The sequence below is a fragment of the Piliocolobus tephrosceles genome, chromosome 10 (genome assembly GCF_002776525.5).
Source record: "Piliocolobus tephrosceles isolate RC106 chromosome 10, ASM277652v3, whole genome shotgun sequence".
In the NCBI taxonomy this organism is placed as follows: Eukaryota; Metazoa; Chordata; class Mammalia; order Primates; family Cercopithecidae; genus Piliocolobus; species Piliocolobus tephrosceles.
Window position 1 is genome coordinate 44196081 of NC_045443.1, and position 24842 is coordinate 44220922.

General features: G+C 38.7%; 1 pseudogene; it reads right to left on the reverse strand.

The window, feature by feature from the left end:
• Window positions 1-1133: 1133 nt before the first annotated feature.
• Window positions 1134-24842, reverse strand: part of LOC111555274 — a 36561-nt pseudogene continuing 12852 nt past the window's right edge.

Below are 24842 nucleotides of genomic sequence, written 5' to 3' on the forward strand. Positions count from 1 at the left end.
GCATTTTGTGCAACACTCAGAGAATGAAAAGGAGATTTGGAAAGCGCAAGGCCTTTATGAAATTAGTACAGGAGATTTCAAAATTTACTTTGTAGATGTAATTGTGTGTTTGTATTTCCTTATCAATATGAAACTTTCTCCTTTCTTCTTTTCTTCCTTTTGTCCTTCCTTCCTTTCTTCCTTCAATTATTTTTCTTCAATTCAGTGAAATGTAGAGAAGATATCCCTGTTAATATTTAAAACAAACAAACAAACAGAAAATACATGTATCTGGCTAGAAAATATTAACTTTAAACAGGGCAAAAACATACAAAACAGAAATTGAAGCTACCTCTCCCCACCTGAATGACCCCTTCCCAACTAATCTTTCACCTCAAAGAATATTGCTATTTAACAAAGTCTTAGGCCGGGTGTCGTGGCTCATGCCTGTAACGCCAGCACTTTGGGAGGCTGAGGCAGGCGGATCATGAGGTCAAGAGATCGAGACCATCCTAGCCAACAAGGTGAAATCCCGTCTCTACTAAAAATACAAAAATTAGCCGGGCGTGGTGACGTGTGCTTGTAGTCCCAGCAACTCAGGAGGCTGAGGCAGGAGAATTGCTTGAACCCGGGAGGCAAAGATTACAGTGAGCCGAGATTGTGCCACTGCACTCCAGCCTGGTGACAGAGCGAGACTCCATCTCAAAAAGATACATATATGCATATACATGTGTTCAGATATATTTTCAATCTATTTTTCTTCTTTGCTAATCCATAGAACAGAGCTCACACTATACACACCTCTTCACTCATTTTTTTAACTTATTACCAAATACTGAGAATCATTTCATACTCATATATTACCTTACCCTTTTTAGGGACCAGTATTTGCACCGATGGATTTAACTGTATTTTATTTCACCAATCCCTACTGATAGGAACGGGTCATTTAGTTTGTTGCCATTACAAATAATGGTTTAATTAATGAGTTTGGTGTCCATGTCCATAGATCTAGGTGAACTTCCATCACTATATTCCTATAGTAAGTTTCATACAATGGGCTTGCTCCTTCAAAGGATATATGCAATTAAGATTTTTATTCCAAAGTACCAGCTAGTATGTTAAAGAAAGTTAATTTTTTTTTTTTTTTTTTGGCACCAGGAACACGTGCACTTTATTGAATGACATTGTAGAAAATTGTGTGAGGATAAAGGGCTGATACAGGATGGGGTTCTGGGGGCAGGGCAAGGAATGGAAGGTGGAGTACATGGGAGACACGTTGTGGGCAGAGCTCCTGGCCTGGATGCTGCCTCCTGTTCTATCGATAGACTTGGAAGATCAGCACTGAGATGAGGATGAGCAGAATGGTCAAGATACCCAGAGCCAGGGCTCAGACATTCAGGCATTTGGCAGTGGAGACACAGGCCTGGGCCCCAGTCAGATCGCCAACCATCTTCCTGTCCATAGACTTCCTGTCCTAGACTTCACGGAGTGCTATGAAGTCCAGGCAGCAGGAGCTCATGAAGAAGTGTTGAATAGGGACCAGATGACATGGTCAGGCACGGAGGTCTCACTGCAGATGTGGATCACAGTGAATGTCGGAGGAACAGGATTGTGGGGCGCCCCCAGCACAGCCAACTCATGTTTCTCCTTGAGCATCTCATAGTTGGTGGGGCGGCCAGTGTTGGTGGGAGTGAAGAGGGTTTGGACAGTGTGGTTCATGGTATCCAGGGAAAACCCGCTGTGTTTGGGTTGCTGAGATGGTTCTCCAAAAAAAAAAAAAAAGATTTTTATAGATAAGAACAAATTACTCTCCAGGAGAGCATTCAAAGTTACACTTCCACCAAAAGGGTATAAGAGCCTTTTTTCCTCCATACTTTTGCCAGTACTCACCATTCAATTTCTTTCTTTCTTTCTTTCTTTTTTTTTTGCCAATTTGATAGATATTATTATGTTTTGGTATTCATTTCCTTTATTATAATCATCTTTTACATATTTCTTCCCCATTTGTACTTTTGCTCTGTAAGATGGATGATCTTATCTTTTGCCAATTTTTCTATTGATTTGCTCACCTTTCAGTTCATTTGAATGAGCTCTTTGTAAATCAAGAATATTAACCTGTCCATCTGTCAAAAGTTTCTAATGATTGAAGTAAATTATTTTCTTCCCTTTATCTTAACAGATAGACTTCTTAAGCCCTCTTATACAAAGAATTTCAGCCTGATTTCACTTTAAAATGAGATATAGGCAATAACAAAAGCCAAATTGTCACCTACTTTAAAGGATAAGTGAATAATAAGAAGGCAGCATGATGTACCCAAGGGAAATCTGAGTGATCCTAGCTGGAAAGAAACCAAATATTCATGCCTTTATACTCTGCACAAAACTTGCACACCAGAACTTTAAAAGATGACTCTTTGAAAGTAGTTCTTCAGTGTCTTTCATACTCCTTAATCTTCCAATTTTTTTTTTTTTTTTGATTCTTTCACTTTTTTTTTTTTTATTATACTTTAAGTTCTAGGGTACATGTGCATATTGCGCAGGTTTGTTACATATGTATACTTGTGCCATGTTGGTGTGCTGCACCCATCAACTCGTCAGCACCCATCAATTCATCATTTATATCAGGTATAACTCCCAATGCAATCCCTTCCCCCTCCCCCCTCCCCATGATAGGCCCCGGTGTGTGATGTTCTCCTTCCCGAGTCCAAGTGATCTCATTGTTCAGTTCCCACCTATGAGTGAGAATATGCGGTGTTTGGTTTTCTGTTCTTGTGATAGTTTGCTAAGAATGATGGTTTCCAGCTGCATCCATGTCCCTACAAAGGATGCAAACTCATCCTTTTTTATGGCTGCATAGTATTCCGTGGTGTATATGTGCCACATTTTCTTAATCCAGTCTGTCACAGATGGACATTTGGGTTGATTCCAAGTCTTTGCTATTGTGAATAGTGCCGCAATAAACATATGTGTGCATGTGTCTTTATAGCAGCATGATTTATAACCCTTTGGGTATATACCCAGTAGTGGGATGGCTGGGTCATATGGTACATCTAGTTCTAGATCCTTGAGGAATTGCCATACTGTTTTCCATAATGGTTGAACTAGTTTACAATCCCACCAACAGTGTAAAAGTGTTCCTATTTCTCCACACAACACCTGTTGTTTCCTGACTTTTTAATGATTGCCATTCTAACTGGTGTGAGATGGTATCTCATTGTGGTTTTGATTTGCATTTCTCTGATGGCGAGTGATGATGAGCATTTTTTCATGTGTCTGTTGGCTGTATGAATGTCTTCTTTTGAGAAATGTCTGTTCATATCCTTTCCCCACTTTTTGATGGGGTTGTTTTTTTCTTGTATGTTTGTTTGAGTTCTTTGTAGATGCTGGATAATAGCCCTTTGTCAGATGAGTAGATTGCAAAAATTTTCTCCCATTCTGTAGGTTGCCTGTTCACTCTGATGGTAGTTTCTTTTGCTGTGCAGAAGCTCTTTAATTTAATTAGATCCCATTTGTCGATTTTGGCTTTTGCTGCTGTTGCTTTTGGTGTTTTAGACATAAAGTCCTTGCCCATGCCTATGTCCTGAATGGTACTACCTAGGTTCTACAGTAACCAAAACAGCATGGTACTGGTACCAAAACAGAGATATAGACCAATGGAACAGAACAGAGTCCTCAGAAATAATACCACACATCTACAGCCATCTGATCTTTGACAAACCTGAGAGAAACAAGAAATGGGGAAAGGATTCCCTATTTAATAAATGGTGCTGGGAAAATTGTCTAGCCATAAGTAGAAAGCTGAAACTGGATCCTTTCCTTACTCCTTATACGAAGATTAATTCAAGATGGATTCGAGACTTAAATGTTAGACCTAATACCATAATCTTCCAAATTTTAAGTGACGCTGTTGACAAACTTTAATTTTCATTTTAATCATCTTAACCTCATTATGAAATAGTATTATGCAAATATTTAAGTATAAATGATATCTACATATACTAGAAGACAAGTCATAGTTGGCAAGAGAAGCACGATATAAAAAGGCCATTATGATGAGAGTCACTGGACTTGGATTCCAGATGTGCCACTGCCACTCCTTTGCCATGTAACCTTGGGTAACTCCCTCAAGTTTCTATGGTTCTGTTTTCGAATCTATAAATTGTAAATAATAATAACTTGTATTCCTAGCCAATACCTTGTTTTGCTAATTAAAAGAACTCATGAATTATTTTGCAAACTATGCAACACTCTCGATTACTGTAATCATTGGGAAGTAACATATCTATAGATTACTTTCAGCAATGTCTTATTGCCATTCTCCAAGTTGTAAAAGGTTTTGGTACTAATTACAAAACCTATTTTGAAAATTTCCCATGATGAATATAAATAAAGTCTTAATTTCATTTTTTATTTCCTTCACATTTAAATAATTAAAGGCATATTTTGATTAAACATGTTAGCTTCTTATTTCATCATGTCCAATATATGTCTTCAAATATAGACGTGATTAGAGTTGGAATCATCAACAAATCCAAGGCAATCCTTTGCAAAAATAATTTATCTGTTATGGGAGACAAAATATTTAAGCTATATAACATAAGACCTAAAAGAATGCTATTAAATTATTGTATAAGTGTTTCTAAGATGTTTCTATCCTAATTTCTAAACATTTAGGGAAAGCTATTCCGTCTTTCAAAAAAGGAATCATTTCAGCCTGGGCAGCATGGCAAAATCCCATCTCTACGACAAACACAAAAATTAGCTGGGCATAGTGGTGCACTCCTGTAGTCCCAGCTACTTGGGAAGCTGAGATGGGAGGATCACTTGAGCCTGGAGGTTGAGGCTGCATTGAGCCGAGATCACGCCACTGCACTCCAGCCTGGGTGACAGGGTGAGTGAGGCCCTGTCAGAAAAAAAAAAAAAAAAAAAAAATCAAACAAAAAATATATAATTTAAATACTTAAAGTTTACAAGGCTTAGGTAGTCCCAAAATGTACATTGCTTCCAGAGATGTTTACATTGAAACTAAGAGATGTGAGCCATTTCAGTGATTTGAAACTTTATTCAGAATAACTTCTTGTCATTGAAAAGGACATTATTAGTTAAGTGCAAATGGTCAACATTTTTGAAATTGCATATGAACAGTTCAAATAATCTGAGAAGCAGCCCTCATTCTGGAGTTTCACATAGCATACAAACTCAGGTTACTATTTCTTAAAAAAGTTTCCTTAAAAAGATGATGAGTTGTACCAGACATGGTAAACAGGACATACTGTTCAATAGGTAGCAATGCCTCCAAAACATGTCTGTTCTTTCCTCTTTTACACACACATGCATACAAACACACATACACATACTCAGATATTTCCATTTGATGCCTGCTTCCTGAATAGAACCTCAAACATGAGAAGACAAAGGGAGTTTCTGAGATGCTGGTAGGTTATTTTCTTAGGAGCCATTGCTTCTTGGTCTCTTTTTTTCCCAGATCAGATCTGCCCTTCTTAGCCTTTGTTTTGCCTGGCCTCTTCTCATGATGGCAGTAGTAGACTTCGATCTTTCCAGAATAAGTATAGAACTGGACATTATTAGGCAAGTAATCAGATTTTGGTCTTGCCTTATGCATGGCCGCTTTTGACTTCCTAACTTTCAGTAGCCTGGCTCATGTTTTTAGACTATTAATTATTTTCTTAGAAGATTCTATATGTTCCAGGTTTTCAGATTAGCTCTATCCACTATCAGTACCTGACATTAACAGGAGTATCTAAACTCTATGATGCCTCATTGTGTACAATGCTTTGTATGGATCCAGTGTGTATTTCACCATTATCTTAACTGCAGTTATTGTCACTGTGAATGTCATTTTAATGTATAAAGGTCTACACCATGCTTGCCTTGAGCCAAGACTCAGAAACCATGCTTCCTTTTCAAGTCCAAATGACCCCCTAGCTAAGCCTTCTGCATTTGCAAACCAGGATGCCACTTGTTTACCATCTTGAATAAACAGATGCTTTAACATCTGAAGAATTTCCAATAGACTGTATGTCCTTGTGCCTTTTGGACAATGTTTTTCAACTATTCTTAGATCTTTCATACTTCTACCTCCTTTTCCCTCCTTGTGTTTTTTCTTTAAGCATTAATCACTACCTGACATTATTTTATATATTTGTTTGTTTATTATCTGTCTCCCTGAATAGACTGTAAGTTTCATGAGTTCAAAGTCCTTGCCCTTTTTGTACCCCTCTGATACCTAGTACCAAGAATAGTGACATAATAGATGTTTACTCAATATTTGCTGAATGGATGAATGAATGATTTTTGTAACCTTGGACAAGTTACTTCTCTTTTTGAAGCTTCCCTCTTGTTGTTTGCAAAATGAGGACATTAGACTAAATTAGATGATTTCTAAGAACCGCTTACATTTTATGGTTGGAATTCAGAATACAGGTAGCTAAGGCCAGTCAGGACAGTAATGGAGAGCAGCAGACAGTTGCAGAGAACAAGTGATCTGGGTGCTATCCTGCACTGGGGGAGGGTCAGGGAAAGGATCTCTAAGGATAAGGGAATATACCATGTGCACATTCAGGAAAAGAGAAGTTCAGGCAGAGGGAACAGCAAATGCCAATGGGCTAAGACAGAAGTGTGTTTGGTGTGCTCAAGACAAGGCAAAGAGGAAGGTGTAGCTCAAGTACAATGAAAAGGGGAGAGTTGGAAATAAGGTCAGGAAGGCAGCCAATGGCCAGATTATGTGGGATGTATGTGTATGTGTGCTGGGTATGAAAGGGAATGTAGGTGTGATGTGGTATGGGTAGTGCATGTGTGGCAAAGTCTTGTGTTTGTGTGGTGTATGTGCACATAGTATGTATATGTGTGTGGTATGGTATGTGTGTACATGGGTTTGATGTGAGAGGTATGTGTGTATATGCTATTGTGTGTGTGCTATGCTGTGGCATGTGTATAGTGTATTTTTCTGTGCTTGATGGAGAGGAGAGTATACATATGCAGCACAGTATTTATGTATGTATCTGTGTGGTGTGGCATGTGTATGGTATATAGTGTGTGCATGTGTGTTTGGTGTGGATAGGGAATAAAATATTAGATGATGTGCGTGTGTGGTATATATTGAAGTTACTACTCATGTTACAACAAAAGCTGATTAAAACTCATCCTGCCAGGGTAATTGAAAAACCCAGCTTGAAAATAAAATAAGCATTCCATTTTTTGGTGCTTCCTTCTGAACAAGCTTCCAGGATTAAAAGACTACCTTGCATGTGTTACTGCACATTAATGAGGAATTTTGCTTATCAGATAGTCTAGATTTTTAATAATGGAGTGATGCTTTCTGAAAAAGAACATTGTTTTGCTTTTGCTACATCATCCTGATCATTGAAATCTAATCTTTTTCAACATTGTAAATATATAATGCAGCAAAGCACAGATTCTAAAATAAATCCATAATTTAAATAAGTACAAAGTTTTAAGATTCATTTGGTTATAGTTTTGATGTAAAATGTGGATTTGAAAACCCAGGGATTCTTGACCTATATTATCTAGACTTCTATGCCCCTGGCATCTTGAACTGCCAAGAAATATATATATCAAAGTGTCAGGGACAGCAAAATATGTTGTAACTTTCAACTCTGTTTTAAGCATTAATATTTGTAACTAAAATCTCTCTTCTCATTCGATCAATGGAATGAGATGATATACTGTCTCCATTCTGACCCACATAGAAAACACAACCAAGATTGAAATACTAATGATTTGCTTCACTACTGAGATTTCAGTTATCTTAGACGACAGTGAAAATGCCTCACGTCTTGATAAAAGATAGGACAGAATTTTCCTCTAATCATAATTATAGTGGTTGCATGCACAAAAAAGAAAATATATCCAAAATACTCTTCCAAAAGAGTGCAAAGGAAGTGGATCTCCCTTCTCTATTTAATACAGTTGACTAGTTTGTCCCTGTGCGTACCAAAATATGTTTACCTGCTGAATATCCTGAGCAAAACAAAACAAAACCTTCTTAGGTAAGATGAGTGTATTCACTGAAGTGGCCTTCAACTAGGGATCATTTCTAAAACATTCTACATGCCTTTAAGCTGTTTCATACTCAAGAAACTGAATTCACTGGAGGTACTTAAAAGGATGAGGCTGTATAATGGTTGATCACTTCAGCTGGGCAAGCAGAAGATCATGATTTGAGTCCTGGTTTTGCTCTTTACTAGTTATAGAGCCTTGAGAAGGCTGCTTAATTTCCTCCTCACTAAGTGTCTGTTTAAGATATAACAGGGAGGAAAAAATGATGGAATAGGAGGTCCCTTGATCATATTTCCCCAGAGCAACAAGAATTTGGTGGCCATCCATGGACAAAAGTGCCTTTGTGGGAGCTGTGGATCCCAGTTTGCAAAACCCAAGCACAGCCTAAGACCAAAGATGGCTCCTTTGAAAGGGCAGACTCACATCTAGGTGGTATACTCACCACCTAGTGAGTATACCACCTAGATGTGGTCCTGTGACAGAATCAGAAACATTCTGTTCCTCTGTGGACTCAGCTACAGCCCGATTTGGCTTTGGTCCTGCCACCAGAGCCATCTACCAGGGGATCTGGGAGGACTCACACCCACCTGTGCTTCAGGTGACAGGCCTGCTGACCACAGTCCTGGCTGTGGATCCTGAAGCAGCTTGGGACCCAGCTCCAAGCTCTCTTGGCCATGGTCTGAGAGCAGTCCTGCTCACACAGGAACCTGCTGGGAAACATGCCCATCCATGCCTTGAGAGGCCCACCTGTTTGCCTGCATTCCACAGCAGACCTTCAAAGAGCCCTAAAACTTGCTTCCAGGCCCTCTAAGCTGCAATCTGACTGCAGTCCTCCCATCCCAGGGATGTGCCAGAAGACATACTCATTTATGTCACTAGAGGCAGACTCACTGACCTAAGTAAATCTTAGGCCAGATCTTGAAGCAGCCCTGTGACCCAGCTTCAGCACCACTCAGCTGCAGTCCCAGGGCAGTCCTTCCCAACAAAGGACCCAGGAGGAGGCACCTTCATCCATGACCCAGGAGGCAGGCCTTGAGCTTGTGTGTGGACCCTGAAGCAGTCCTGTGACTCAGTTTTAGTCCCTCTCTTCTGCCCAGTGAACCAGTGGGAACCCTCCCCGAGACCCTGTGGGAACTATACCCATCCATGCATCTGGCAACAGGCCTGCCAGCTGTAGACCAAACTTTGAACCCTGAAGTGGACCCTTGTCCCAGAACCAGACCTACTGACCAAAGACTTAGAGACAGTTGATTTCACTCAAGGACCAGAGAGGATCCATGCTCACTTGAGCCTCTGGTAACAGGCCCACCAACTTCAGACCCCACACTGGACCCAGCAGCAGTCACATTGCCCAACTCCAACCCCATTCAACTGCAATCCTGCTGGCAATTCCATCAGCCCATGGACCTAACAAGACGTCTTTACCTGCTGAAATCAATCTGTAAAGACTGGAAAAGGTGTTTGCTCCTTCAAATGCACAGACACCAATGCAAAGCTACACAGATCAAGAAGAATCAGGCAAACATGACACCAAAAGAAACTAATAAAGCTCCAGTAACCAACCCCCAATAAATGGTTATGTATGAATTGCCTGACAAATGATTCCAAATACTTCCTGACTGTATCTTAAAAAAACTCAACCAGATGCAAGAGAACACAAACAGATGCAATCATATAGACAATCCATAAACAAAATGAGAAGTTTAATAAAGAAATAAAAACCATAGAAAAGAACCAAACAAAAATCTTAGAGCTGAGGAATATAATGACAGAACTGAAAAAAAAAAAAATTCAATAGAGATCTTCGACAACAGAGTTGATCCTGCAGAAGAAAAAACTCAGCAAATCAAAAATAGATTATTGGAAATTAGCCAATTAGAGGAACAAAAACAAAAGAAGAAATTAAAAGAATTAAGAAAGCATAAAGAAGCCATGAGACACTATCAGGCAAATGAATTTACAAATTGTGGGAACAGAAGCAAAAGAAAGAGGCAAAAAACTAATTTTAAGAAATTCGTACACAAATCAACACTACATTAACAAAAATAAAAATAAAAACTATGATCATTTCGATAGAAGCAGAAATGCATTGACAAAATTCAACATCCTTTTATGATGAAAACTCTCCACTTGTTAGGTATAGAAACAATTTACCTCAACATAATAGAGGTCATATATAGTAAGCCCACAGCTAACATCATACCCAACTGTAAAACACTGAAAGCGGCCGGGCGCGGTGGCTCAAGCCTGTAATCCCAGCACTTGGGAGGCCGAGATGGGTGGATCACGAGCTCAGGAGATCAAGACCATCCTGGCTAACACGGTGAAACCCCGTCTCTACTAAAAATACAAAAAACTAGCCGGGCGAGGTGGCGGACGCCTGTAGTCCCAGCTACTCAGGAGGCTGAGACAGGAGAATGGCGTAAACCCGGGAGGCGGAGCTTGCAGTGAGCTGAGATCCGGCCACTGCACTCCAGCCCGGGCAACAGAGCAAGACTCCGTCTCAAAAAAAAATAAAAAATAAAAAAAAAAAAAACACTGAAAGCTTTACCTCTAAGATCAGGAACAAGGCAAGGATGGATACCCATTCTTGCTGATTCTATTCAGTATAGCATTGGAAGTCCTAGCCAGAGCAGTTAGGCAAGAAAAAGAAATAAAATGCATCTAAATTGGAAAAGTAAAAGGTAAATTGTTTCTCTTTACAGATGACATGATCTTGTACATAGCCAGTCCTAAATATTTGACCAACAAACTATTACAGCTAATAAATGAATTTAGTAAAGTTACAAGACACAAAATTAACATACAAAACTCAGCTTTGTTACTATACATGAATGACAAGCTTACATGAATAAAAAACTATTCATAAAAGAAACTTAGAAAACAATTCTATTTATAATAGCATCAGAAAATAAAATATTTAGAAATAAATTTAACCAAGGAGGTGAAAGATCTGTACACAGAAAACTATAAGACTTTGATGAAAGAAATAAAGAAGACACAAACAAATGGAAAGATATCCCATGGTCACGGAATCAGAAAAATCATATTGCCAAAATTTCCATTTTATTTTAAGCAAGCTATAAGTTCAGTGTAATCCCTATCAAAATTCCCATGGCATTTTTCACTGAAAAAGAAAAAATCCTAAAATTTACTTGTAAACACAAAAGACCCTGAATAGTTACAACAATCTTGAACAGGAAGAACAAAGCTAGAGGATCATACTTTCTGACTTCAAATTATGTTACAAAGCTATAGTAATCTAAAGAGTATGGTACTGGTGTAAAAATAGGCACATAGATAAACAGAACAGAATAGAGAGCCCAGAAATAAACTTTACTAGTCATTGCCCTGGTGGAAACTCTCTATGGCAGCTCTGACCCTACATTTCCACTTAGCATTGCCCTAGTTGGGGCTCTCTGTAGTTACTCCACTCCTGCAAAAAATTTTTATCAGGGACCCCAGGCTGTTTATGACATCCTTTGAAATCTAGGTAAAAGAAACCGTGCCCCCACAGTTCTTGCTGTGGGGCACTAAAAAACTAGCACCACATGAATGCCACCAAGATTTATGGCTTATACTTTGTAGAGTGGTGGGTTGAGCCACACCTGGTCCCACTTGAGCCACAGCTAAGGCAGCTGAAGAGCACTGCACTGAAATGTGGGAAGGAGACACCTAGGAGGCTCTGGGTAGAGAGCCCACAGAGGGTTCTCAGGATCATCCTTTGAAACTATTCTGCCCTCCTAGAGCTCTGGTCCTGTAACAGGAGACACAGCCTCAAGGATCTCTACATGACTTTTAGGTCATCCTCCTATTGTCTTGATGATCCTTTCTGTTCACACTAATCTCCTGAACAGTTTCTTGGTCGCACACTTAGTTTGCTCTCCTGAACAGGCTTTTTTATTCTTCACATGGCATGTTGAAAATTTTCAAAATTTTTCCGTTCTGCTTCTCCTTTATAGTCATACATTGCATTTCTAAAAAAGGCATTGTCAGGCAATTTTGTCATCATCTGAACATTACAGAGTGTACTTACACAAACCTATGTGATATAGCCTACTACACAACTAGGCTATATGATGGACCCAAGGGAACACAATGGTAACTATTTGTGTATCTAAACATATCTAAATATAAAAGAAGTAAGGTGAAAATATGGTATTATCATCTTACAGGACCACCAACAGCAAACTTAATCAACAAACGTTCTGTGTGTTCTGTCTGCTCCACCAAGTGGCCATTCCCCTGTCTCAAAATCCCTTGGGCCTTCCTATTCCCTGAGACACAACAGTATTGAAATTAGGTCAATTAATAATTCTACAATGGCCTCTAAGTGAAAGAAAAAGTCACAAGTCTCTTACTTTAAACCAAAAGCTAGGAATGATTAAGCTTCCTGAGGAACCCATGTCAAAAGCTGAGATAGGCTGAAAGTTAGGCCTCTTGTGCCACATAGTTAACCAAGTTGTAAATGCGAAAGAAAAATTCTTGAAGCAAATTAAAAGTGCTACTTCAGTGAACATACAAATGATAAGAAAGCAAAACAGCCTTATTTCTGATACGGAAACTATTTTAGAGGTCTGAATAGATGATCAAACCAACCACAGCATTCCCTCAAGCCAAAGCCTAATCCAGAGCAAGACCCTAAATTTCTTCAATTCTATGAAGACTGAAAAAAGGTGAGGAAGCTGCAGAAGAAAAGGTTGAAGCCAGCTGAGAGACTGGTTCATGAGGTTTAAGGAAAGAAGCCATTTCCAGTACATAAAAGTGCAAGGTAGAGCAACAACACTTTGGTAGAAGCTGCAGAATGTTATTTAGAAGATCTTGCTAAGACAATGGATGAAGGCAGCTACACTAAACAAGATTTTCAATGTAGATAAAACAGCCTTCAGTTGGAAGAAAATCCCGCCTAGGACTTGCATAGCTAGAGAGAAGTCAGTGTCTAACTTCAAAGCTTCAAAGGACAGGCTGACTGTCTTGTTAGGTACCGATGCAACTGGTGACTTGAAGTTGAAGCTAATGCTCATTTATCATTCTGAAAATCCTAGGGCTCTTAGGAATAATGCTAAATCAACTCTGCCTGTGCTATAGAAATGGAACAAACCCTGGATAACAACACATCTATTTACAGCAAGGTTTACTGAATATTTTCAAGTCCACTATTGAGATCTATTACTCAGAAAGATAAATTCCTTTTACAATATTACTGCTTATTGACAATTCACCTATTCACTCAAGAGCTCTGATGAAGATGTACAAGGAGATAAATGTTGTTTTTGTGCCTGCTACTACAACGTTCATTCTGCAGCCCATGGATCAAGGAGTAATTTCAACTTTCAAGTCTTGTCATTTAAGAAATACATTTCATAAGGCTACAGCTGCTATAGACAGTGATTCCTCTAATTGATCTGGACCAAGAAAATTGAAAACTTTCTGGAAAAAAATTTACCATTCTAGATGCCAGTGAGAACATTCATGATTCATAGGAGGACGTCAAAATATCAACATTAACAGAGTTTGGAAGAGTTGATTCCAGTTCTCATGGGTGACTTTAAGGATTCAAGACTTCAGTGGAGGAAGTAACTGCAGATGTGGCGCAAATAGCAATAGAACTAGAAATAGAAGCGGTGACTGAAGAGGTGATTGAATTACTACAACATCATGATAAAACTTGAACAAATAAGGAGTTGCTTCTTATGGATAACCAAAGAAAGTGGTTTCTTGAGATGGAATCTACTCCTGGTGAAGATGCTGTGAATGTTGTTGAAATGACAACAAAGGATTTAGAATATTTAATAAACTTAGCTGATAAAGCAGTGGCAGGTTTTGAGAGGATTGACTCCAGTTTTGAAAGAAGTCCTACTGTGGGTAAAATGCTATCAAACAGCATCTCATGCTACAGAAAAAAATCTTTCATGAAAGGAAGAGTTAATTGATGAGGCAAACTTCATTGTTGTCTTATTTTAAGAAATTGCCACAGCCACCCCAATTTTCAACAACTACCACCCTGATCAGATTAAGGCAAGACCCTATACCAGCAAAATGATTACAGCTTACCGATGGCTGAGATCATTATTAGCATTTTTAGCAATAAAGTCTTTTTAATTAAGATATGTACTTTTTTTGGATACAATGGTCTTGCACACTTCATAGACTAAAGTATAGTGTAAACATAACTTTTATATGTGCTGGCAAACCCAAAAATTCAAATGATTTACTTTATTGTGATACTTGTTTTATTGCAGTGGTCAGAAACCAAAGCCACAATACTTCTCAGATATACCTGTATGTGATTGGTTGTTGACTAAAACATGACTGTAATTATAAATTCCATGTCTGAGTCATTTCTTTCCTCTTGCATCTTACTGTATGCAGTTTAAAGTAGCCTAATAGCTTCTACAATGTTTTGTTTAGAAATTTATTTAGATATCCTAGTTCATTGCTCTTTTTTTTTTTTTTTTTTTTTTTTTTTTGAAATGGAGTCTTGCTCTGGTGCCCAGGCAGGAGTGCAGTGGTGCAATCTCAGCTCACTGCAATTTCCACCTCCTGGGCTCAAGCAATTCTCCTTTCTCAGCCTCCTAAGTAGCTGGGACTATAGGCATGTGTCACTGTGCCCGGCTTATTTTTGTTTTTTGTTTTTTAGTAGAGACAGGGTTTCACCATATTGGCCAGGCTGGTCTCAAACTTCTGACCTCAAGTGATCTGCTCACCTCAGCCTCCCAAAGTACTGGGATTACAGGTGTGAGCCACTGTGCCTGGCCTCATTGCTCTTAAATGTCACCTTCCATAAAGCCCTCAGCCATAAACACAATTCAGTCATATTCTTTGCGGTTATATAACAAGCATGGTCTTTACTTCAGTTTCCAATTCGTTGTTCCTCAATTCCATCTGAGATTTCCTCAGAATGGCCTTTACCATCCGTATTTCCATTGATATCTGTTTACCATCCATATTCTATTTCTATTGATATCTATTTACTATCCATATTTCTGTCGATATCTATTTACCATCCATGTTCTATTTCTATTTGTCTATCCATTTTCTATTTGTCTATCCATATTCTATTTACCATCCATATTCTATTTCTATCTGTCTACCATCCATATCCTATTTCTATTGATATCTATTTACCATTTACTATCAGTATTCTATTGATATGTATTTACGCATCCATATTTCTATTGATATATTGTATTCTACTGATATTCTATCACTTAAGTAATCCCTAAGAAGACTTAGGCTCTCTCTAGTTCTGGAGTCTTCTAAGCCCTCACCAGAATTGCCTCTACTGCTTTATTCATGCCAAACTAACCTTTTTCTGGCCTGCCCTTCCAAATTCTTACAACCTTTACTCATTATCCAGTTCCAAAACCACATCCATGTTACCCATTATTTGTTATAACAGCCCCACTTCTGGATACCAATTTTCTTCATTCCTTTTGTGCTGCTATAACAGAATACCACAGGCCCAGTAATTTATAAATAAAGGAAATTTATTTCTCATAGTTATGGAGGCTGGAAAGTTTGATGTTAAGTTGCTGGCATGTTGTGAGGGTCTTCATGCTATGCCATCGCATGGTGGAAGACAGAAGAGCAAATGAGGACAAGAGCAACAAACAGACGGCACCAAACTCACTTTTATAACAACCCATTTTCACAATAATGAACCCACTTCCACAATAATGACATTAACCTATTCATGAGGGAGCCTTCATGGCCTAATAACCTTTTAATGGTCCCATTTCTTAACACCATCCCATTGATAATTACATTTTCTCATGATTTTAGAGGGGACTTTAAATCCACAGCAGTTAGTATAATCAAATTATGACACTTGGAAATGAGAATGGGACCAGCTATTCCTAATGCCCATGGTTTCTTGAAAAAGTGTGGATACTAGAAAAAATTTAGAGTTCTGTTAGAAGAGAGTGAGTAGGGACTAGCTATAGGGCAGGCAACCAAAGGTATCTGCTATAGCAAATTTACAGGCAGACTAGCATAACATAAGAAGCAATTCACCACAGCCCCTGAAATTCCCACTCTTAATCCAGGGTTTATTTGTGTCGCCTCAGTTTTCTAGAGTTAAAAGACTCCTAAGAGAAAAAAACAAAGGCCCAAAGAGCCAAGTTTGATGTTCATACAGGCTTTATTTTTCAATACTTTGTCCAGTTGTTCACCACAAAGGAAAGCCTTCTCTACTCTAGGAAGGAAATGCACCCTTAGTTTTACAAATTTATTCATCATTATTTCAGATGTGCCTACTCCATCGTCCAGATTTTGATGCTGCTGTCTAGAGTCTCTTAAATTGTTTGAGTATCTCTGTTACCAGAGGGATCACAGCTGTTTTCAACATTTGTCACCCTGAAGAATCTTTTCTCTATTTCATGGGATTTTACAAAATTAGCACCTTTTGTCCCCTTTTTTTCTCCTTCCCCATCCCCATTTCATTTTCCACTGTCCTCACTCCTTTAGGCTTGGTAACATTCTAAGGGAAATGGCACTGCTGAGAATCTTCCCCAGGAAGCTCAGTGGAGGATACCATTAGTCTAACAATCCTTTTGGCTATTTCCAGTCTTTTCAATTTACAGAAATAAATCTGTGCTCTCAGCAAATGGAAACGACTTTCTAGCTATTATTTCTCAGTTTAGACATCACTCAATTACTTTCATAATTTGGTATTTTGTATCTAGCTTCCAAATACTCTAACCCAGAGCTGACAATACACTTCACTCACCTTAAGTGCTTTCCCTCTAGAGTTATCCCCACTTCATTGTGTGTAAACTACAGGAAGAAACATTGACATCCTCACCCCAATTATGGCTCCATTCTCTCTCCCTTTGTCTAATTCCCTGAGAAGCAGCGCAATAGTTGCCTCACACTTTCTGCTACCTGTTATTAGTTCCTTATTCTGCCTATCCCTGTTAAGTGATTTGAGATAACTGTCTTTTTCAGGCTGGCTTATACATTAGTAAATGGCCTACCTACAGGTGCACTTATGTTTCAGGGTAATTTTTTCAGACAGGTCTTTAAAAGTTGACTCTGAAGCTTGTCAACTTGAAGGGTGAAGAGTTAGGAGTATCACAATCATTTTATGGCAAAGATTTATGCTTTAACATGTGAGCTTTTTGTTTTAATAGCTTTTTCTTTTTCTCTGATTACAAAAATAATACTTATTCATTGTGGAGAATTTGGGAGAAAACATGTTTCATTTATATAAGGACAGGCAGCTGTTAGAAGAGATGCGGAGGAGTATATTGAGGGCAAACATTCTAATGAATAGACTAAATCACATTCTGTACTCACACAGTTACTGTAATATGGATTCAAGGCAGAAATACAGATTGTCAGTCCTTATGCTGGCAGTTTATCAGTTGATACTTAATATTAACAGCTAAAACATCTTAAGATATTTCTTTTTTTAACCCACGCCCTCAAGCATTTATAAGATATTTCTTAATGAAATATGAATTTGGCTAATTCAACAAATGTTCAGTATTAATTAGCTTGATTGTAATAATAATTTCACAATATATCTATATATCAAATCATCATATTGTACATCTTAAATGTGTACTATTTTCATTTGTCAATCATATTTTAACAAAGTTGGAGGGGGAAAATGTTCAATAACAACTATATACATATGTATTTAGTTTCTGCTACTAGAACAGTTCCAGGTACTGTTCTAGATCAGGGAGTATGACAGTAAATAAAACAAAGCCCTCATGGAGCTCATACTCATGTAACTAAGGCAGCCAAAGAAATAGGCCCGGCAGAGTGGCTCAGGCCTGTAATCCCAGCACTTTCGGAGGTCGAGGCAGGAGGATCATGAGGTCAGGAGTTCAAGACTAGCCCGGCCAACGTGTTGAAATCCCGTCTCTCCAAAAAAAAAAAAAATACAAAAATTAGCTGGGCACAATGGTGGGTGCCTGTAGTCCCAGCTACTAGGGAGGCTGAGGCAGGAGAACTGCTTGAACCCGGGAAGCAGAGGTTGCAGTGAGCTGAGATCATGCCACTGCACTCCAGTCTGGGCAACAGAGTGAGACTCTGTCTCAAAAAAGAAAAAAGAAAAAGAAAAAAGAAATAACTCTGTAAGATGCCTCTTGAACAGAAGCCTGAAGGAAGTGAGAGACTCACCCATGTTGATACATGGGGGAGAGCATTTCAAGCAGAGAGAAGAGGAAGTAGAAAAGCACTGAGGTAGGAGCTCGTGGGGTGTGTTGAGCAGCGAGGAGCTCATGAAGCAGCACGGAGGCCAGTGTGACCTGACTGGGGTTAGGAAGAGTCTGGTAAGGAGATGGGGTTAGAGAGGCATAAGAGGGTCAGATCATGTAGGCTTAGGCCATGTGGAAAGGACTTCTAATTTGACTTTGAGTGAGGTAGAAAGTCCTGGAGAATTTTGTGCAGATAGAATACGACTTAATTTTTAAAATTAATATAAATGGTAATAAGTAAACAATTACAAATGAACAACATGACATAAAGGGAACACAGAGGAAAAGAACTAACATAAGTAACTTTGGAAGATAGTATTTTGACTGTATACTGTTTTATTCTGAGTTCTCCAGAAAAGCAAAACCAATAGGATATTATTATTATACATATATACTCTGTCTATATATATATATATGTAATATATACACACATACATATGCATATATTTATAAATATACAGTCATAGGCTGCATAACAACATTTTAGTCAATGCTGGACTGCATATACAACAGCAATCCCATAAGATTAAATTGTATTTTTACTGTACCTTTTCTACATTTAAATATGTTTAGATACACAAGTACTTACCATTATATTACAATTGCCTACAGTATTCAGAATAGTCACATGCTGTACAGGTTTGTAGCCTAGGAGCAAAAGGCTGTACCATATAGCCTAGGTGTGTAGTAGGCTATACCGTCTAGATTTTTTTGTGCAGTCTACGATGTTCACACTAAGACAAAATCACCTAATGATACATTTCTCAAAGCTTATCCTGTCATCAAGCAATGTGTGACTGTATATATAAAGAGATGTATTATAAGGAGTTAGTTCATGTGGTTATGGAGGCCAGGAAGTTACAAGATTTACCATTGACAAGCTGGAGTCTCAGGAGAGCCAATGGTATAATTCCAGTCTGAGTCTGAAGGCCTGAGAAGCAGGAAAGCTGATGGTATAAATTCCAGTCTAAATTCAAGTCTGAAGGCCAGAGAGGACCAAGGTCCCAGCTAGAGGACCAGCACATAGAAAGAAAGAATTCTTTCTTACTTAGTCTTTTATTCTATTCAGGCCTTCACCCAAATGAGATGAGACCCACCCACACTGAAGCAGGTTATCTGCTTCACTCAGTCTGTCCACTCAAATGTTCCATCCAGAAACACTCTTACAGATACACCGGAAGTAAGGCTTAATTGAATATCTGGGCACCCTGTGGCCCAGTCAAGTTGACAAGTAAAATCAATGTCATATATGTAAAACAAAGACAACTGATATACATAGATAACTGAATAAGTTATTTCTTCAAGTCTTCTTTACATTAGAATTCCAATTTATAAATGCAGACAGATGGTAGAAATAGAAAATCATTCTCTGGTAAACGCTATAGTAATAACTATTACAGGCTAGCAATGTTGATGGATGTTACAATTAGTAAACAAAAATGTGATGAGAAATAGGATATTTGCAGAGTCTCAGATTATCTCCCCACAAGATACTTTCTAGTTACAACAGGGAAAATGTCATAAATTCCAGGTGGAGAAACCTGGTCAAGACCACATAATCAAAGTCAATATTGCTATTTGTAATATGAGGTTTATTGAAACCATGCACCTCCTGAGATGTACACTGAGAAGGGCACAATATTGCTTCTGGAGTCTTCTTGCCAAAAATTGATAACCTCTGTTGAATCATGAGAAAACATCAAACAAACCCAAATTGAAAGACTCTTCAAAATATTAAGGTCATAGAGAGTAAAGATAAAGGAATTGATCCAGATGGAGGAGACAGGAAAATTACACACAATGTGGGATCCTGAATTAAATTTTAGAGCAGAAAAAGGATAATTGGAGAAATTTGATTAAGTTCTACAGATTAGGTAATAGTATTGTATCAATGTTATCTTATAATCTTATAAAATAACATCAGGGCTGGGCACTGTGGCTCAGGACGGTAATCCCAGCACTCTGGGAGGCCGAGGCCGTTGGATCACCTGAGGTCAGGAGTTCGAGACCAGCCTGGCCAACATGGCAAAACCCCGTCTCTACTAAAAATACACAAAAAATTGGCCAGGTGTGGTGGCACACACCTGTAGTCCCAGCTACTCGGAAGGCTGAGGCAGAAGAATTGCTTAAACCTGGGAGGTAGAGGTTGCAGTAAGCCTAGGTCGTGCCAGTCCACTGCAGCCTGGGCAATAGAATGAGACTCTGTATCAAAAAAATAAAATAAAATAACATTAGGCTGCCAGTTAGTAAAAGTTATTTAGAAAATGATTATTATGTAGAAGACTATAATGAAATGTAATGATTCTAGGAAAAGGAGAACATGCTTAGAATATAAAAATTTAGAAATTCAAGTTGTAATGAATTACACAGTTTAAAATCATACAGAATGTTCCAATTGATTTGATATACATATTTAAAATAATTCAAGTTCCATACATCTTAAATCTGGCAACTTTATCTCCCAATTCAAGTCCTTTAAATAGAAGGACAAAGAACTGTGAACTGTTAGATATCATCAAAGGAAAGGAAAAGTCATCTATACAGAAAGAGGAAAAATATTAGCTCTCCATAACTAAACTTTGAACCTTTGCATTGCCTTTAGGGAAAGATTTTTCCAATTACTACACTTTTAAATAATCAGTTTTATTCTTTCTTCTGAATTATGAAATACATAATATGTATGTCTCTGAACAAAGAATAAAAGAACAATTCTGTTTCCTTTGTCCTATTTCCTTCTCCATGAATTGACCTTTTCATTCACGTTCATTTCCATGAGAAGACTAAACCTGCTGTGCTCCAGGCTAGAGCTGGATGGACCATGTGGACTTTCTAGATAGTCTACAGTCTGTGCCCCTTTATACCAATATTCTTTCTCTATGTGTTTCAATATGTGTTTGTTTATTGAAGTGGGACCTACTATGCTATATTCCACTATGTCACATGCATTTAACATATTACATCATTGATGGGAGACAGTTCTCCAGGGTCTCTACACATCTTGCAAGCAAGGCTCTGACTGCCCTTTGTTCCAAACCATTTGACCCAGGAGACTCGTATCTTCTACCAGCCTCCATGAAACAGTAGCAGGCTAATTTATTAGCTTGCAAGGACAGTGACATGGTAGGGCCTTGGCAGTTTCTGGTAGTCCTTTTAACTTACTACAAGTGTTCATTTCAGGCACAGAATTTCAGGATTGGTGGCTCATCCCATAAGTGTACCATATGACTTCCTTATGATCACTACGAAAACACTCATTTGAATCATGCTTAGCACCTGAGGGAGCTGGGGTTTTGTTTTGTTTTGTTTTTAACCATTTCTCCTAGAGGTCAGTGTCTCCTTTCCAGGTAAAGGACCAACTTTATGTTTCAGCCACCATGTACAGTCACTTTCAAAAACCTCACCGGTTTTTGCTTTTAAAAATCTTAGTTGGTATCATAGTCCTAATTTACGCCAATGATATTTTAACACTTCCATAGATGTATTCCCCAGTCAAGTGCCTCCTAACCTACTTATAATCTGGTTCTGCTACCTAAAAGAGTAAATGTATGTGTGTGGGCCTCCTGTTTCCAAGCAGGTGACAACAGCAACTCTGGGGTCCCAACTACTCATATTCCCTTAGAGCCCTAGTTCTGGGGATTGTCACATGAAGTCTCAAGGCAGAAATATGTAGTGTAGGACAGAGGGGTGTGTGTGTGCGTGTGTGTGTGTGTGTGTGTGCATCTTCCTACTGCCTCCCCCAACAATAAGACTGTGATTAGCCTGTTTCTGCAAGCCTGTAAAATTATATTCATTACATTCTTGCCTGGTTCCATTTTAGAAACAACTTTGAAAATCTCAAACTAAGTATTTTTTGTTTTGTTTTGTTTTAGCAGGAATCCATGGGGTGGGGAGAAGAAGGGTGAGGAGATGCACAAAGAGGGCACCAGATGGTATGGATCACATAGGAGACTGGATGGATGATTCTGACATGTCTTCTCTTAGGAACAGATGTGTTGCCAGGTTGCAGTAGTTCAGAAAGATGAGATGAGTACTTGCCATGAATCTTATCTTTTCTGTCAGAGATTTATTGCACAGAAATTGGATTTGGCTCCTTCTTTTATTTGTTGGCTTATAACCAAAGCAAAATGCTCCATATGCTGAAAGGAGCTACCCTATTTCTTCTAATCTAAGGTTTCCTCCATTGTAAGACACTCTATTATTTTATGATCAACTCAGAAAGAAAAGTCACTGCCAATTAACTATGACACATCTTATGTTGTGAGAGACATCCCAGTTTTAGAGATGCGAAAACATGAAGTACCTTGTGTTGTAGAATTGATGAAATATGATATGATGTAAATCAAGGGTTCCAAACTTTTTGCCGAAGCCATTTCATAGTGTTTTATGATCTGAATTATCATGAGTCTGTGACCCTGAATAAATAACAATAGCTATGACCAATTATTGAACAAATAATGTGTTGCTTGTCACATTTACATTCATTACTTCCAGTCCTTTCAACTACATTGCATGGAAGAAAGTATAAATTCCATTTTACAAGGCAGGAAATTGAGCTCCTAGAGGTTAGCTAAAGTATGAAGGTGAAGCTGCCAGGAGTGAGAGCTGAGACGGGAACCCAGCTAGGTCTCCCTTCAAAGCTGAGATGCCTTCAGTTACTCTACGGAATTGCTCTTTTTGACGAAGCTGCCTGATTTGGGAATGCCTTTGAGAATGGTACTGTTATCTAAATATTTGTGGATTGTTTTAGAAACAAGTTCCCACCCATCACACAGTTGTCACCCAGCAGTAATAGTGAGACTGGCTCCTTTGTTTCAGCTAGAGTTAAAAGTGAAAGGAGGGGAGAAGGGGTAGCTATTCACCCCCAAAGAAATCATGACAGACATAATAGGGCTCATGTTTTGTGAAACTGCAAAGTGCTGCATCATTGTTTACCTTCTGCCAAGTCCTTATTCCTAGCAGAGAGAAAGCCCCTTCAGAACTCCTGAAATGTTAGGGCTTCAAGTTCTTATAGCACATGCATAAAGTATTTCTAGTACATTATTCAAAATATACTCTTTCTTTTTGTTTTTTTTCTGTAATTTGAAAAAGTCTTCACTGTAGCCAAGAACAAAATTTTAACTGATGGCAAAAATATAAAGCCTTCAGGTAATGTTTAATCGCTATTTATTATTGTATCCAAAGAAGAGGCCTTGACAATATTGGCTGCTACTGAGTTGCCATGGCAGTGATCAGTCAAACAGGAATGGGATTTTGCAAGCCTATTTAACCCTTTTTCTTACCCAGCAGTGCAAAGCTGACAGAAATAATTTCATTTTGCACAATTCAAATCGTGCAAATCTGATGAGGCAAATATGTCCTTTTCTAACAAGGTTCCAGTCTTGCTCCCTGCTTCCCAAGCCATCACATTCCCTTGCACCCTTGCTCCATCCACACTGAACCACTTGCATTCTTGAGTGTGCCACAGTCTATGCCTTTGGGCTCAGGGCACACAGGGCTGCTTCTGCTTCGAACACCCTTTAGAACCTATTCTAGCCCCAACTCCTACTCCTATTCTGTTCTGTGACCATACCACCTCCTCCAGGAAGCCTTAAGCATCCTTTCCTCCATTCAGTATGAGTTAGACACACATTCTGAGTGCTCTGATAACACTCTATCTTAGCACATGTCACCTTGATCATAGTTGCCTATGGCAATCTTGGTAAAGAACATCTGGAGCTGGTCTGCCTGGGCCTGAAGCTCTCCTTCGTTACTTACCAGCTGTGATCTTGGCCAAGTCATTTGACCTCTCTAAGTCTCAACTTCCCCCTATGTAAAAGGACAAGAATAATATCTACTTCACAGAATTACCGTGAAGATTAAGTGAGATGATCTAAGTAAAATGCTTAATGCTAATGAGTTCTCAATAAACATTATAGTAAAACTTGTCTCCTTCTAGAGTCTAAGCTCCATGAGGGCAGAGACCACGTCTTTTATTTTTGAATATTCAGGACCTCACAAACATCAGGCACACGGAGAGCATTTCCTCATTGTCTAACACAATATGGTTAGACTGTGTTAGGAATGGGTTTCTGTATATAATTTTTCCTGTAGGTGGAGCTTACCCCTGAACACACAAAAAATACCATCTTGTTAATTACATTAATTACAAAATTAATTCATTGGTGAAAATTTGGAATATACAGAATTATAAAGACAAAAACCATCTGTGGTTGGGTGGGATGGCTACACCTGTGATCTCAGTACTTAGGGAGACCAAGGCAGGAAACACCTGTAATCTCAGTACTTTGGGAAACCAAGGCAGGAAGATGGCTTGAGACTAAGAGGTCAAGACTAGTCTGGTCAACATAATGAGACCCTGCCTCTATGAGAAATTTTAAAAATTGGCCAGGCATGGGGTGTGCCTGCAATCCTACCTACTGGGGAGGCTGAGGCAGGAAGATCACATGAGCCCAAGGATTCAAGGCTGCAGTGAGCCATGATAACGCCACTGCACTTCAGCCTAGGCGACAGAGCAAGCCCCTGTCTCTTAAAAATATTATATTGAAATATTCTAATTTAAATTTTTTTCTAATGTTTTTCATTGTGGAAGTATATATAACATAAAATTTA